Source organism: Oncorhynchus masou, chromosome 28 (assembly GCF_036934945.1).
Source record: "Oncorhynchus masou masou isolate Uvic2021 chromosome 28, UVic_Omas_1.1, whole genome shotgun sequence".
In the NCBI taxonomy this organism is placed as follows: domain Eukaryota; kingdom Metazoa; phylum Chordata; class Actinopteri; order Salmoniformes; family Salmonidae; genus Oncorhynchus; species Oncorhynchus masou.
In genome coordinates this window covers 19,443,442-19,461,289 of record NC_088239.1, presented here as the reverse complement: position 1 = coordinate 19,461,289, position 17,848 = coordinate 19,443,442, and the positions used below count along the sequence as shown (strand labels likewise).

The following is a 17,848-nucleotide window of genomic DNA, read 5'->3' as shown; positions in this document are numbered from 1 at the left end:
AAGCTATCCCTGAGGCCCACGTCCCGGCCTACTCAACTGTTCACCCGAACCCCACTCATACACGGCTAGAGCCCAATACTCCACCGGATCCTTGCTGTCTGCTCCGTCTGAGCAGACCCCCCCCTACCAACCCCCGGGCTACTAATTTGGGCTACTAATTTGAAACGCTGTGTCGCCCGTGTGCTAGCAGTGGCAGCTTCCCTGTTCCATCTACTGCTGCCCACTGGACACTATGATCATTTGGCTACATAGCTGATGCCTGCTGGACAGTCCATTAATCACGATACTCCATTATGTTTATTTATGTTTTATCTGTCGGCCCCAACCACGAACTCAGGCTCTGTGTGTAGTTAATCGGACCCTCTCTGCCTAGTCATCGCCATTTTACCTGCTGTTGTTGTGTTAGCTGACTAGCTGCTGTTGTCTCACCTGTTGTTATAGCAAGCTCTCCCAATCAAGACCTGCGATTACTTTATGCCTTGCTGTATGTCTCTCTCAAATACCAATATGCCTTGAATACTGTTGTTCAGGTTAGTTATCGTTGTTTTAGTTTACAATGGAGCCCCTAGTTCCACTCCTCACACCTCTGATACCTCCTTTGTCCCACCTCCCACACATGTGGTGACCTCACCCATTATAACCAGCAAGTCCAGAGATACAACCTCTCTTATCATCACCCAGTGCCTGGGCTTACCTCCTCCACACCCCACCATACCCCTGTCTGCACATTATGCCCTGAATATATTCTACCATGCCCAGAAATCTGCTCCTTTTATTCCTTGTCCCCAACGCTCTAGGCGACCAGTTTTGATATCCTTAAGCCGCACCCTCATCCTACTCCTCCTCTGTTCCTCGGGTGATGTGGAGGTAAACCAAGGCCCTGCATGTCCCCAGGCTCCCTCATTTGTTGACTTCTGTGATTGAAAAAGCCTTGGTTTCATGCATGTCAACATCAGAAGCCTCCTCCCTAAGTTTGTTTTACTCACTGCTTTAGCACACTCTGACAACCCTGATGTCTTTGCCGTGTCTGAATCCTGGCTTAGGAAGGCCACCAAAAATTCTGAGATTTCCATACCCAACATTAACACTTTCCATCAAGATAGAACTGCCAAAGGGGGAGGAGTTGCAATCTACTGCAGAGATAGCCTGCAAAGTTCTGTCATACTTTCCAGGTCTATGCCCAAACATTTCGAACTTCTAATTTTAAAAATGAATCTCTCCAGAAATAAGTCTCTCACTGTTGCCGCTTGCTACCGACCCCCCTCAGCTCCCAGGTGTGCCCTGGACACCATTTGTGAATTGATCGCCCCCCATCTAGCTTCAGAGTTTGTTCTGTTAGGTGACCTAAACTGGGATATGCTTAACACCCCGGCAGTCCTACAATCTAAGCTAGATGCCCTCAATCTCACACAAATCATCAAGGAACCCACCAGGTACAACCCTAAATCCATAAACATGGGCACCCTAATTGACATTATCCTGACCAACTTGCTCTCCAAATACACCTCTGCTGTTTTCAATCAGGATCTCAGCGATCACTGCCTCATTGCCTGTATCCGCTACGGGTCCGCGGTCAAACGACCACCCCTCATCACTGTCAAACGCTCCCTAAAACACTTCTGCGAGCAGGCCTTTCTAATCGACCTGGCCCGGGTATCCTGGAAGGATATTGACCTCATCCCGTCAGTTGAGGATGCCTGGTCATTCTTTAAAAGTAACTTCCTCACCAGCTTAGACAAGCATGCTCCGTTCAAAAAAATGCAGAACTTAGAACAGATGGGTTCACTCCAGACCAGACTGCCCTCGACCAGCACAAAAATATCCTGTGGCGGACTGCAATAGAATCGAATTGTCCCCGCGATATGCAACTCTTCAGGGAAGTCAGGAACCAATACACGCAGTCAGTCAGGAAAGCAAAGGCCAGCTTTTTCAAGCAGAAATTTGCATCCTGTAGCTCTAACTCCAAAACGTTCTGGGACACTGTAAAGTCCATGGAGAACAAGAGCACCTCCTCCCAGCTGCCCACTGCACTGAGGCAAGGTAACACGGTCACCACCGATAAATCCATGATAATCGAAAACTTCAACAAGCATTTCTCAACGGCTGGCCATGCCTTCCTCCTGGCTATCCCAACCTCGGCCAACAGATGCTCCCCCCGCAGCGACTCGCCCACTCCTCCCCAGCTTCTCCTTTACCCAAATCCAGATAGCAGATGTTCTGAAAGAGCTGCAAAACCTGGACCCATACAAATCAGCTGGCTTGACAATCTGGACCCTCTATTTCTGAAACTGTCTTCCGTCATTGTCGCAACCCCTATTACCAGCCTGTTCAACCTCTCCTTCGTATCATCTGAGATCCCCAAGGATTGGAAAGCTGCCGCGGTCATCCCCCTCTTCAAAGTGGGAGGCACCCTAGACCCAAACTGTTACAGACCTATATCCATCCTGCCCTGCCTATCTAAGGTTTTCGAAAGCCAAGTCAACAAACAGATCACTGACCATCTCGAATCCCACCGTACCTTCTCAGCTGTGCAATCTGGTTTCCGAGCCGGTCACGGGTGCACATCAGCCACGCTCAAGGTACTAAACGATATCATAACCACCATCGATAAAAGACAGTACTGTGCAGCCGTCTTCGTTGACCATGCCAGGGTATTCGACTCTGTCAATCACCATATTCTTATCGGCAGACTCAGTAGCCTCGGTTTTTCTAATGACTGCCTTGCCTGGTTCACCAACTACTTTGCAGACAGAGTTCAGTGTCAAATCGGAGGGCGTTGTCCAGTCCTCTGGCAGTCTCTATGGGGGTACCACAGGGTTCAATTCTCGGGTCGACTCTTTTCTCTGTATATATCAATGATGTTGCTCTTGCTGCGGGCGATTCCCTGATCCACCTCTACGCAGACGACACCATTCTGTATACTTCTGGTCCTTCCTTGGACACTGTGCTATCTAACCTCCAAACGAGCTTCAATGCCATACAACACTCCTTCCGTGGCCTCCAACTGCTCTTAAACGCTAGTAAAACCAAATGCGTGCTTTTCAACTGTTCGCTGCCTGAACCTGCACGCCGACTAGCATCACCACCCTGGATGGTTCCGACCTAGAATATGTGGACATCTATAAGTACCTAGGTGTCTGGCTAGACTGCAAACTCTCCTTCCAGATATCAAACATCTCCAATCCAAAATCAAATCTAGAGTCGGCTCTCTATTTCGCAACAAAGCCTCCTTCACTCACGCCGCAAAACTGACTATCCTACCGATCCTCGACTTCGGCGATGTCATCTACAAAATAGCTTCCAATACTCTACTCAGAAAACTGGATGCAGTTTATCACAGTGCCATCCGTTTTGTTACTAAAGCACCTTATACCACCCACCACGGCGACCTGTATGCTCTTGTCGGCTGGCCCTCGCTACATGTTCGTCGCCAGACCCACTGGCTCCAGGTCATCTACAAGTCTATGCTAGGTAAAGCTCCGCCTTAGTTCACTGGTCACAATGGCAACACCCACCCATGGCACGCGCTTCAGCAGGTGTATCTCACTGATCATCCCTAAGGCCAAAACCTCATTTGGCCACCTCTCCTTCCAGTTCTCTGCTGCCTGCGACTGGAACAAATTGCAAAAATTGCTGAAATTGGAGACTTTTATTTCCCTCACCAACTTTAAACATCTGCTATCTGAGCAGCTAACAGATCGCTGCAGCTGTACATAGTCCATCGGTGTATAGCCCACCCAATTCACCTACCTCATCTCCATACTGTTTTTATTTATTTACTTTTCTGCTCTTTTGCACACCAGCATCTCTACCTGCACATGACCATCTGATCATTTATCACTCCAGTGTTAGTCTGCTAAATTGTAATTATTCACTCCTATGGCCTATTTATTGCCTACCTCCTCATACCTTTTGCACACAATGTATATAGATAATTTTTTTCTATGTTATTGACTTGTTTTTTTGTTTATTGTTTTGTTTATTGTTTATTCCCTGTGTAACTCTGTGTTGTCGTCTGTTCACACTGCTATGCTTTATCTTGGCCAGGTCGCAGTTGCAAATGAGAACTTGTTCTCAACTAGCCTACCTGGTTAAATAAAGGTGAAATAAATAAATAAAATATACTTGTATGGGAGTCCAGACGGCAGCATTAACTTTTGCCTTGTATTTGTTCCCATTCCAGGCAGGTATGTTGTGAAATGTGACGATTTTGTATTTCATGTTTAATGTGCCTAGTTACCTTTCGTTCATTTTGTTACCTGTCCGGTCATTTCAAAAATGGCGTTGTTGCTTCATTAGTATGCCTCAGGTATAATGGTACAATAGTATACTCTCTAAGAAATATTGAGCACTTATTAGCATATTATTAGTGTACAACATTTATAAACTGAAATGTGCATTTTCTTGTTGATGCTTTTACTCCTGGGTGTGCTCAGAGCGTGATGAGGAAAGGAGAATATACTTGTATGGGAGCCCAGACGGCAGCATTAACTTTTGCCTTGTATTTGTACACATTCCATGCAGTCCTTAAAAGAGAGACAACCGGCAGAATTGTGTCCAGAGCCTAATCTTCCATCTACACCTTACCAGAACACAATGCAGAAAGGTACCGGTACAGAACAGGTTACACTTACATTACACTGACAACCCAACAGACACACATACCTTCACACTCACCACATGCACTGCTGCTAGTCATTTTACCCCTACCTATATGTACAGTACATACAGTGCATACGGAAAATAATCAGACCCCTCAACTTTTTCCACATTTTGTTAAGTTACAGATTTATTCTAAAATAGATTAAATTGTTTTTTCCCCCGTCATCAATCTACACACAATACTCCATAATAGCAAAGCAAAAAAATAAAATAATTAAAAATAAAATAAAAGTTCAATAACCTGCCGCCCTCAACGGGGAGACCCATGGGATGATTGTAGGTTTTTGGTTTTTCTCCCTAAAAACAGAAATAAATCATTCTAAATAACAAACTGGCTTTATTTACAAATTAGTAACAATGTCTCACCCCATGTTCAAGAATGGCCTTTTTCCTCTCTCATTTTATATTCTTTGAAAACAAAATATCCAAAGTATTGTTATTTTTTTAAACAAAGCAATTGTTATTATTAATTAAAAATTATATAAAAGCCCGTTGCATATTCTCACAGATATATTATTAACCCTGTTATTAGCAGGACAATATATATTGGTCAAATTGTTCATGGCTCCTGAGTGGCGCACAATGGGATTGCCTTGCAGTTCTCCAGCTGTATTCACTGAAAGTGCACAAGGTTCAATGCACGAGGACACAGGATGGGCCGCAGAGCCGCACACAGAAGACCGACCTAGCCCATGGGGAAGGGAAGGGAAGGGGGGGGTGGACCCCCCACCTCGCTGCACTGGCAACACTTTAAGGGGCAATGCACTAATAAATGGCGCTGATTAGGGATTAGGTTCCCGCTTGTTCTGTTCTTTGTGCTAGTCTGCAGATTCAAACTAAAACAATGTAACTAATAATGGCATCTTTATGCTTTCGTTAACCTCTCTTGGGTAGAAGGCAGTATTTTCACCTCCAGAAGTTAGGATATGCATAAAATTAGATTTGTAGATTTGGATAGCAAACACTCTAAAGTTTCTAAAACTGTTAAAAAAATGTCTGTGAGTATAACAGAACTGATATGGCAGGCGAAACCCCGAGGACAAACCATCCAGGGGGGGGGGGAAATTGAGGTCATAGGATTTCCCAATTGTTTTCTATGGGATACCCTTATAATTAGGAACCTGGTCGCAGTTCCTATGGCTTCCACTAGATGTCAACAGTCTTTAGAGGTTATTCAATGTTTTTATTTTGAGAAATGAAGAAGTAGTCCTATTCATTGTAAATGTCACTCCAGGTAGACTCTAATGTTTTGGTGAGCGTGAACTGGAGCGCGCTTCATGTTGTTTTTAATCAGGAATTAGAAACAGTTTATTCCGTTTTAAATTTGATCGATTATTTATGTTTTAGGGTACCTGAGGTTGGATTAGGAACATTGTTTGAAATGTTTGGACCAAGTTTACAGGTAACTTATTAGATACTTTGTAGGCATGTTGGGCGAGTTTAAACCAGTGTATTTCTGAATCAAACGCACCAAATAAATTGACATTTTTGGAACATAAAAGGACATTATCGAACAAAAGGACCATTTGTGATGTTTCTGGGACATTTTGGAGTGCCAACAGAAGAAGATCTTCAAAAGGTAAGGCATTAATTATATCACTATTTCTGACTTTTGTGGCGCACCTGCCTGGTTGAAATATGATTTTCATGTATTTGTATGCAGGGCGCAGTCTTCAGATAATCGCATGGTTTGCTTTCGCCGTAAAGCCTTTTTTAAATCTGACACAGCGGCTGGATTAACAAGAAGTTAAGCTTTATTTTGATGCATAACACATGTATTTTCAAGAATGTTTAATATTTGAATTTGGTATTTTTGAATTTCGCGGTCTGCAATTTCACCGGATGTTGGCCAGGTGGGACGGTAGCCTCCCACCAGCAACATAAGAAGTTAATAAATGAATGATCAAAATACTCTTTCAAAATGCCCATATTTATTTAGGTATGGATCCATAACAAATTACTATGGGAATAAATATTACTAAATTACATTATATCCTCCAATCCTGTATATGTAATTATTGGCGGAGAGTCACGTCATATTTTCCAATATACTGTAGGCTTACCGTAGGCGACCTGAGTCTGACTAGTGTTGAGTAATGTACTGTTAAAAGTGGTTTAGGTCTTACTTAAAGATCATATTGAAGTTAGTGTAACCTTTATTTAACTAGGCAAGTCAAGTAAGAACAAATGCTTATTTGCAAGGACAGCCTATTCCTTCCTCCATGTCGGGGAATTTAGCCCCAGTCTCCTGCGGCCGGCACGAAACAGGGATTCATTAGCTAAATAGTCCAGTACTGTACTCCTGACTGTCACGTTGTACAGCACCATATTTTCCATTCCATCCTTACGGAAACCCAGAGGGTTTTTACTTTTTCTTAGAATAGAAACACCATAATATTAATTAAATTAATCTCAAACTCTAAAAGTAATTGGAAAGGTAGATACAAATGATTTGTGACATTGTGGTTACAATAAAGAATGTAAACAAGATGCTGTGTTTTTATTTACAGTAGTGATGGACAGCTGGTGGAATTTTGAAAGCAGGTTTTCAAACACTTGTCGCCCGATTAGCAGGACAAACGACTCTTTATAGCCCAGCTACTGTAGGTGTGAACATCCCCCTACCTGCAATGTATTCGATGCTTAAGTACTCTGAAGTTTTACATTTCTAACTAAAAACAGCAGTACAGTATTTCTTCCTCAACATCTTTATGCTTCGTTAATAAAATAACTAGAAACAAACAGCTTTCTTGGCAACCAGGCAGAGACACGGGCGACAGCTGATGCATTGGTCCAGAGCCAGGCGGCATTGGTGGAGAGTGTCGTGGAACTTTCCTCTATTTACCAAATCATGAGAGCAAACCACACACAAGTCAGAGTTAGTTATCAAAGTCCATCTTTAATTATATGAGCTCTATCACAACCCTGTGATTCTCAGATGAATTCAATGTCTATCAATGAATTCTCTGAGAGTTCCTTCTACATTGCAACTGAGATCCTTTAATAGCAAAAGACACACATGATGAGACAGCATAGGCATAATTTATCGCTCACTTCTCAAACTCAGAACCATAAACAAATCCATCCATATCAACAGGCATATATCAAATCCATCCTATCTTGACAAGATCACAGAGACACACTGACTGGCACACAGACATTGTGGAGCCAAGAGATACACGCTTGACCTCTCCCCTCTCTCTGGCCCAAGCAACTTAGTCTTGACATAGAACAGATACTGCAACCCCGCCACAGTATTATACAAAAACAACATTCTGATGAGAAGTAACTTACAAACATATGATGAATATAAAACATCTTACCTGTTACCAACTAATTCTGATTATTCCCCAACAAGAGTCAGGCGGAGAATGACGCGTTGAAGAGGGCGAGGAATGAGATGGAGTCACAATCCATACCAGGCACACCTATGAGCTCTGGAACTCCACCTCCGACAGGCAGAGTCAACATACCTGCCGGGTTCGTCAGGTTGTCAGTTCATCCTGATATTTCCATTCCTCCCTTTTCTGACAAAAATAACTTGACCAACTGCTCACGAGGCACAGCAAGGGCCGTCCAGACAGTTATGCTGCTCCGTTATTCCAAGGATGTGTAACCGAAGAGAAATACCACAAGTGGGCACAGAATACCAATTGGGATAGATCCCGAGGCAAATGTGGCTTACCAGTAAACCTCCGGGTGTTCATCATTAACACTATGTCTCAGAAGTTCCTGTCCATGACTGATGCAACCCGAAAAAGAGTTAATGAGTACTTGATGTCACGAGAAAGTCTGGACATGGCCTGCTCTCCCATATGTAAGGAATTTGGCACTTTCCCATGTTTACTACAGTATGTACTCTAGGCTATGTTTACTTATCAGACTGCACAGTAGCCTAATAAACAAATGCAGGTGGCTTATATCTTCAAAACATATGCCAGTCCACGTGATCGAAGCAATCTTGAAGAGTGGAATCCGATTGGTCAGACCAGCATTGGGTAGACCTAAGCATGGGTGCTTCCTGTTTTAGTTTCTTCCTATAGGGGGGGAGCAACAAGATGGAGTCATGGTCAGATTTGCCAAAAGGAGGGCGGGGGAGGGCCTTGTATGCATCGCGGAAGTTAGAGTAGTCGAGTGTGCTAATCGCTCATGTACTGCAATCGATATGCTGACAGAATTTAGGTAGCCTTGTTCTCAGATTAGCATTGTTAAAATTACCAGCTACAATAAATGCAGCCTCGGGATATATGGTTCCCAGTTTGCATAAAGTCCAATGAAGTTCCATGATGGCATCTTGCGGGGGGACTATACACGGCTGTGACGATAACCGAGGCGGGATATAATACGGTTGGCATTTGATTGTGAGGAATTCTAGGTCAGGTGAACAAAAGGACTTGAGTTCATGCATGTTGTTACAATTACACCATGAGTTGTTAATCATGAAACATACACTCCCGCCGTTCTTCTTACCAGAGAGATGTTTGTTCCTGTCGGCGCGATGGACTGAAAATCCCATTGGCTGTACAGACTCCAACAGCATGTCCCCAGCTAGCCATGTCTCCGTGAAACAGAGTATTTTACAATCCCGGATATCTCTTTGTAAAGAAAGCAACTCTTTCCCTAATTTCGTCAACTTTGTTAACTTCTTTGGGATAGGTGGCAGCATTTTCACGTTTAAATGAATAACTGCCTCCTACTCAGTCCCAGATGCTAATATATGCATATTATTATTAGTATTGGATAGAAAACACTGAAGCTTCTAAAACTGTTTGAATGATGTCTGTGAGTATAACAGAACTCATATGGCAGGCAAAAACCTGAGAAAAAATCCAAACAGGAAGTGGAAAATCTGAGGTTTGTAGTTTTTGAACTCAGCTCCTATCGAATACACAGTGGGATATGGGTAATTTTGCACTTCCTAAGGCTTCCACTAGATGTCAACCGTCTTTAGAACGTGGTTTCAGGCTTCTACTGTGAAGGGGGGCCGGATGAGAGCTGTTTGACTAAGAGGTCTGGCAGCAGCCTCATTCTCAGTCAAGCGCATTTCACATGAGAGGTAGCTCTCGTTACATTGCTTTTCTACAGACAATGGAATTCTCAGATTGGAACATTATAGAACATTTATGATAAAACATCCTAAAGATTGATTCTATACTTAGTTTGACAAGTTTCTACGACCTGTAATATAACTTTTTGAACTTTTCGTCCGACGTTCGGTTGGACCTGAACGCGTGTTTCGATTGGTTTACCAAATGCCCAAACAAAAGAAGCTATTTGGACATAATTAATGGACTTTATGGAACAAATCAAACATTTATTGTCGAACTGGGATTCCTGGTAGTGAATTCTGATGAAGATCATCAAAGGTAAGTGAATATTTATAATGCTCTTTCTGACCAATGTTGACTGCACAACATGGCGGATACTTCTTTTGGCTGTTTTGGGCTCTGAGCGCCATACACAGATTATGCTTTTTCCGTAAAGTTTTTTTGAAATCTGACACAGCGGTTGCATTAAGGAGAAATTTATCTATATTTCCATGTATAACAAATTTATTTTCATCAACATTTATAATGAGTATATCTGTAAATTCATGTGGCTCTCTGAAAAATCACTGCATGTTTTGGAACTACTAAACATAACACGCCAATGTAAAATGAGATTTTTGGATATAAATATGCACTTTATCGAACAAAACATACATGTATTGTGTAACATGTAGTCCTATGATTGTCATCAGATGTAGATCATCAAAGGTTAGTGATTCATTTTATCTCTTTTTGTGACTCCTCTCTTTGGCTAGAAAAATGGCTGGGTTTTTCTGTGACTTGGTGGTGACCTAACAATCGTTTGTGGAGCTTTCGCTGTAAAGCATTTTTGAAATCAGACACTGTTGCTGGATTAACGAGAATTGTATCTTTAAAATGGTGCCTAATACTTGTATGTTTGAGAAATTAGATTTATGAGATTTTCCTTGATTTGTATTTGGCGCCCTGCAATTTCATTGGCTGTTGGCTAGCGGAACCCCGTTCCCAGACAGGTTAACTAGGGATTGAACATTAGCGTGTAAAATACTCGGAAGCGGTGGGTGGTGTGCGTGCATCCGAAGCTGCACTAGAAGACCGCGCCAGCACCCTCTCCTCCGACGGCATTGTTTTGTGGTCTGCCTCTGGAATCAGTTCAAATGCTCTGGGAGTTGCAGGCAAAGGGTTCGCTTTGGGACAGTCGTATTCCTGGTCGTAGTGCTGGTTGTGCTGGTAAGTTGATATCTCTCTGATATCCAACAGTTCTTCCTGGCTGTATGCAATAACACTTAAGGTTTTCTGGGCTAACAATTTAATAAATAATACATAAAAAAATAGAAAACTGCACAGTTTCCTAAGAACTTGAAGCGAAGCTGCCATCTTTATCGGTGCCATCTTGAATCTAAGGACTAGGGAGTATTTTAGGATAAAAACAAAATGGAATAGACCTAAGCACAGGCAAAATCCTAGAGGAAAACGTTGTTCAGTCTTCTTTCCCAAAGACACTGGGAGATAAATTCACCTTTGAGCAGAATAATAACATAAAACACAAGGTCAAATCTACACTGGAGTTGCTTACCAAGATGACTTTTAATGGTCCCGAATGGCATAATTACAGTTTTGACCCAAATCGTCTTGAAAATATAAGGGAAAATTTAAAATGGCTGTCTACCAATGATCAACAACCAACTTGACCTTCCTTGAATTTTTTTAAGAATAAATGTGCACATTGTACAGTCCAGGTGTGCAAAGCACTTAGAGACTAAAAGCCCATTTATGCTTGAGACGAAAATGTGGTCAGAAGCGCCGTATGGAGGGTGTGACGCAATTGCGGAGCCTCCATCGGAGAGCGTCGTATAGCACTGCATTGACATGATTGGTTGACGGTAGGGCCAGTATAAACACAACCTCATTTCCTTGACAACTTCCTTCATAACAGCTCTGCTCAGCGAAGAAGTATTAATGCCATGATTTCTGCATTGGAACGACCATGCAGAGCCTTTCACCAAGAAAGGCTCACAAATATCAAATTTACATAAGTATTCACACCCTTGAGCCAATACTCAAGAATGTGAATACTTACGTAAATTTGTTATTTCTGCATTTCATTTTCAATAAATGTTTTAATATTTAAAAAAAATACATGTTTTCACTTTGTCATTATGGGGTATTGTGTGTAGTTTGATGAGGAAAAAAACAACTTAATTTTAGAATAAGGCTGTAACGTAACAAAATGTGGAAAAAGTCAATGGGTCTGAATACTTTCCGGTAAGGTAAGTGGGTGAGATTTTTTTAAATATTTCATCAATTTTGAATTCAGGCTGTAACACAACATGTGGAATAAGTCAAGGGGTATGAATACTTTCTGAAGGCACTGTAACCACAAGATAATCGTGTATGACCCTGAAAGGGACTCAAATCATCATTCTGACCATTGACCACTGGTAACCACTTTATGTTAAGTGAACTCTCTAGCGGTTCTGTGAACCTCCAAAGTGACTCACCGTTTGGTATGTGCACCCGCCCAGTCTTTCGGCCAATCAGGGACTCCTTCTCCGAGCTTCCATTCCAATCACATTCTATGTCTTCACAGATCTATTAGAAGCCAGAGACTGAAAACAACAAAAACACATTGGTTCAGAATGATAGGCAAACATGCAATAGTCAATTAATGCAATGCATTTTACTTTGTTTACACTCCAATTCATGTAAACGTATCATATTCTAAAAAGTAGAAACAACTACTTGTGAGGCAAAGTCCTCTGCTATCTAGCGTTAAGTGTCCCCAAAACGACCTAGAGATTTCATTTTTTTTTTGTTATCAATAAGGTTTGTTTATAAACTACAGCTTAAATAATACTGCAATGAGGATTTGATTGAATGGCTCCCATATTCTCCCTCTAAATGCCACTGCATTCCCAGGCAGTCAATAGAACCTTCCATATAAGATAGGGAGGGCCTATTATTAATTTGTGGAGTGATGGGAAGGTCTCCAGGAGGTGTGACAGAGAGAGGGGGAAGGGAGCTAGTGCTTGAGGAGGCCTGAAGGTGAGTGTGGATGATCTGACTACAGCCTCTCTGATTAACTGGGAGAGGGTGGCTGCCAAGGCTCTGGGCATGGGGTGCCGCTGCGTGGCGTAACCCTCCCTTGCGGGACTACGTTGATCTAATTGTTTCAGTTGACAGTGAAAAAGCCACCAGGAGGTGTATGATGTGTGTGTGCAGTACAGAAGAGAGCGGAGAAGACCAGGTTTGTGGGAGTAGAGAACTGAATCCTAAACTGCATGTGTGCATGTTAAGTACAGTAGGGCTAGCTCTTCATGTAAATATTGCATTGCACATAGTTTACATTTTAGTCATTTAGCAGAGGTTTCAGCCCACAGCATGTCCTTTGACCTTCAGTAAAGTGGTTGGCGACAGACCAACCGTGTAAACAACATAGCCTTATTAAGCCCACCACAACACTAAAAGCTAAGCACAATTTATATTTTCCAGCCAACTCCACTGCTGTTATCCAAAGAGACAATTACACCCCAGCCCCAGGAGACCATCTACAGCAACAGGCCTTTGTAATGCAGCATGAACTGTGTACCTGACAGGAATTAATAAAGTTATCAACAGGCTCCAATTCCATAGAGATAATAGGATGGATGTTGCCACCTTGACCTGATGCTAGCGGGGGGGGGGGTTACCTAAAATAGATTCCATTTACCTTGATGGTGTGATGCACTACTCCTGGGTATTGTTCATTGGTCAGAAATGAGCTCTGTTACACAAACATGCATAAGTCGAATAAAGATAATGGCAGCCCAGCGGCCATTACAAGCATACATCATTCTCCAGACAGAAAGAGAGGTGTGAGAGAAAAATAGAGAGATATAGATAGAGCGAAAAAAGAAAGAAAAAAAAGAGGGAGCGGGATTTTTTTTAAAGAGTGAGGAAAAAAGAGACCTCAGCAGGATATGTATAGGTGTATTTTCTGCCCACTGCATTTACAGTAAAGGGACCCATTACGTGTTACATTGACAAATCTAACTGAAAGTGGTGGCCATTTTCATGCATCCACAATGAATCAGTCCAAGACAGATCCATCATAAACACGGCTCCTTTATGTCACTTCTGAATAACAAGAAACCGAAATATCTGACACACAGAGGCTGGTCTATTTTTGTTCACTTTAACAGAGCTCGCTAAGAGCATCCAATAAACACTGCACAAAAACAGCATTCACATTATAATGGGGACTCGACAAAAGTGTTCAATGGATGGAAAAGGGAAAAGAGAAAGATACCAGCAGGGACATTGAGGAAAATATGTTAATGGTTATCTGATGTTTTCAGTACATTCATGGCAAAAGGAGGGAAGTGAATCGGTCCTTTCTCAAAGTTTTAAGGCTTGGTGTTTGTAGTCAGTACAAGCCTTTCAACCTAGAGTTAAACTCTCCCTTTTTTCTGTTGAGCAGCTTAGCTCAGTCTCTCTCTATGTGCGCTGACAATGAGGAGCAAAACAAAATCACTATTCAACTGCCCGTGGGACAAAAGAAAGACAAATTGTAATCTGTCCTAATCTGATTGATGGCAGAGGCCCTGCCGTAGGCTGCCATACAGATGAAATATCTCTGAGACATCTATAATTGGTCTCCCTAAATTATTTGGGTTGCGACTCCTGCTGGAAGTGGATCCCCAATTATCTCCTGTGTCATCTGAGAATACACCCTGCGTCCGATAGTTGGGGATTCACAGAACGCTTATAGGACACTTATGGAATGCTTATTCTCGGTTCACTGGCACATTTGAATGCAGGCTGCATTAAATGTACAGGTATTATTAAGCAATGCTGTTAAGTGTCAAATATAGCCTGGTAAATGCATACTTTCTGGAAAATAGAAAAGAAAAAGGGGAATTCATATCATCCTACTAGACACAATGACAGCGGAGTCAATCACCACCTTCCGGAGACACCTGAAACCCCACCTCTTTAAGGAATACCTAGGATAGGATAAAGTAATCCTTCTCACCCCCCCCCCTTAAATGATTTAGATGCACTATTGTAAAGTGGCTGTTCCACTGGATGTCATAAGGTGAATTCACCAATTTGTAAGTCGCTCTGGATAAGAGCGTCTGCCAAATGACTTAAATGTAATGTAAATGTAATGAATGTGGAGGCGTCATCCCCTTTTTCATACATTTACTGATGGGGAATCATCTTTTCCCTTTCGAAAATGCAATTACTACACAACAAATTTGAGATCAGAATTTTAGCAAACAGTGTTAAATGTAGCGCTTTCTTAGAAATGATATGTCACCCACCGAAACAGATTTAAACTAACACGTTTCAAAGTGTTCACAAACTAACACCCTTAGAGTGTTGGGCCTTAACACCATGGGCGTGGCAAATTCAGACTTAAATTCAGATTGTATTGAACAGGCAAAACATAAAATGTGTAGTGACCAATAAACTTAGATTTTATTTTATTTAGTGTTACAGTATTTTGGTGGGGTATTGTAACATCACAGGTTGTAAAGCCTTATTTGAATATTATTAAGAATAAGAATAATAATAAGAATTTGTTCTTAACTGACTTGCCTGGTTAAATAAAGGTAAAATTAAAAAATTAAAATTAAAATTTGAGAGATACCAACCCATGACTGTGTTTGTTAGTGACAGAGACATGCCTGTTGCATTCAATAACTCTTTATCCTGAAGCTGTCCAAGTGACTGCCAAAGAGAATATGTTTCAATTTAAAGTGAACCCTTTATGACCATATATTGCAAATTTGGTAAGGTCTTTAATTGAGCAACATTGTGGTCTGAAAATCCTGGCTCATGGGCCACATCAGACCTGCAAATCACAATAAACTGGTTTGTGAAGTGATTAGTAATTCCTATCAGAATCCAGCAAATAATTGGAATATTATATCACCCACAACCTGCATTCAGAATGACTGCTAAGGTGATGGACTTGACAAACAAGACTACCTAAACCATATAAACTGGAACCACCATCTCAGTAACGGGTGCAGTAGGTCCAGTTTCGAAATTGTATAAAATCAATTAAACAAACAACATGCATGCAGAAACATAGATATAAAAACAAACTATTCTAAAAATCTACCTGCAACAAAGCATTCTGGGAAAAAGGATAGAGGCCCCTTCTAGGACTTTTTCACTCAGAGAATTAAAGAAAATGAACTAAACACAGTGGAGTAACAACACCACACAGTGTTTATTCCACTGTGATTCAAATAACACTTCATTTATTCATCAGAAGTGGGGTCAATTTCAATCCCACTAGAATCAACACTCAGATATAACACTCACAGCACTTTTAACCTTAACACCGAGATTTTAACACTTGCAAAGTCTGATTTATCCTATGCAAGGAGAAAATGTCTAAAGCTGTGGAAGAAGGCCAAAAGATACATTTAAAGACTAGCTTTATAGGCTTAAAACACATTTATCCTATGGCACCAATCACTTCATCCTTAGTTTCTTTTTGAGGATTATCAGTAAACACAGTTGTTTTTGTCAACAACAGTGTACAAACACTAATGCATGAGGGCACTTTGGCTAAGGGTTTTTGGAGCTTTAGTATGCGGTATGCTCAGGGAATAGGGACCACCCACTCCCCCCTGAGTCTACACAGCATGAGGCTACACAAATTCGCACATTTTCCTGGTCTCATTTGCTTCAACACAACAAAAGGAGAGAGCCTGGAGGCCATAGACAAACCGGGTCAACGGAGTGTTATTGTGCCCTGGGTTTTCATTTTTCATAGTAACTGGCTCAAGTAAACCAAGCAAGCTGGGATCAAATTTGATTTGATTTGATTGGGAAATGCCTATGGAAAATGCCTGGCGAGTGATGAATAGCACACCGACAAGTTGTGACAAAACGTGCCAAACACAATGATTGGATTTCCAACACAAATGACTACAGGGTACGTCCTGTTTTATTCTGTTGCAAAGGGAAAAAATGTATTTGTTCTTAATCTAAACAATGCCTCCAGACTGCATGCTGGTGGCACTCTCAATATACTCCTCAAGTGTAGTAAAATGGCTCCTGATTCAAAGTCAACGTAGGCTTGATCAATAGTCGGTCTCTGAGGCTGGTGAGAAAAATGTAACTTGCACACATTTACATTCTATTGAAACGGGAAACCTGCTGTTTCAAGGCAATCTGCTTTGTCAATGCCATGAAGATATAAGCTTATAGCACACTAAGCACCGTATGAAATTGAGCAGTTAGGCTTAAATGTCCTTGGCACGCAATGGCAACAAATGTCACCATGTTATCATATAGACTACATCAGAGTGCATATATGAGGAGAATAAATATTATAGATGCAGAACTACACTCAAGACACACATTTGTCTCTCTCAGTGACATACGTAAGTATGTTCAAAATAATTATGCTGACACCCTTTTGTTCTGTACATGAAGGCCACATAATTTACTTAGTTGAATGTCAGACCAGCCTTGGCACTGACTAAGCTACTCAATTCAATCTCAAATCAAAATGAATAGGTCCAGTATCTGATACACATAGTATCCATGAATGAAGAATCCGTTAAATAGCTATGCATCATATAATTTTATCACCAGATTTTAATGACAATTCCGATCATCAAGATTTCATGACCTGAGGCAAGAGATGAATGGGATGGCAAAGTAGAAACTTCATGTCTACAGCATGTCTGTTGTGAGATTAAGTTGAAAAACTGTTCTTGATCAATTGAAATTACTTAACAACATCTATTGTTGTTTTGTATAGTGGTAGATAACCAGAAAGCCCATTTACAACTGCTTTGGAAAGTCAGTGCATTCTCTTTCAGTAATCCTGTCAAAGAAAGATAAGACAGTGTAATCCAAAACTAGAGAGACCTTTTCTATTTTAGGGCAATGCCTTCTCTATTTCAGTTGTGAATAACATTTCCAGAGACATACAGCATATATTGCTCAACCTGTTGCATTAGATTAAATAATCACATATTTAATGCAGGGATTTGACTGAAATTATACACTTCAGTCACATTACTAGTAATGACTGGGTACTATAATTGAGGCTAAACGCACAATTGAAATCAACAGTGTTTTCCCCTATTGAGGTTGCCAGCATGTTGCTCAAAAATGGCTATGTGCCCCAGATCTGTGATTGGCTT

At 41.4% G+C, this 17,848-nt stretch overlaps 1 protein-coding gene across 5 annotated transcripts in view; it reads right to left on the bottom strand.

Moving 5' to 3' along the window:
• The window catches only part of LOC135517307 (lethal(3)malignant brain tumor-like protein 4), a 144,640-nt gene that overhangs the window by 124,171 nt on the left and 2,621 nt on the right, over window positions 1–17,848 (bottom strand). For all 5 annotated transcript variants that reach the window (XR_010452023.1, XM_064941489.1, XM_064941491.1 and 2 more), the window contains exon 2: window positions 12,191–12,298. The gene's annotated coding sequence lies outside the window, so the exon portion shown is untranslated. The remainder of the gene's footprint in view (window positions 1–12,190; window positions 12,299–17,848) is intronic.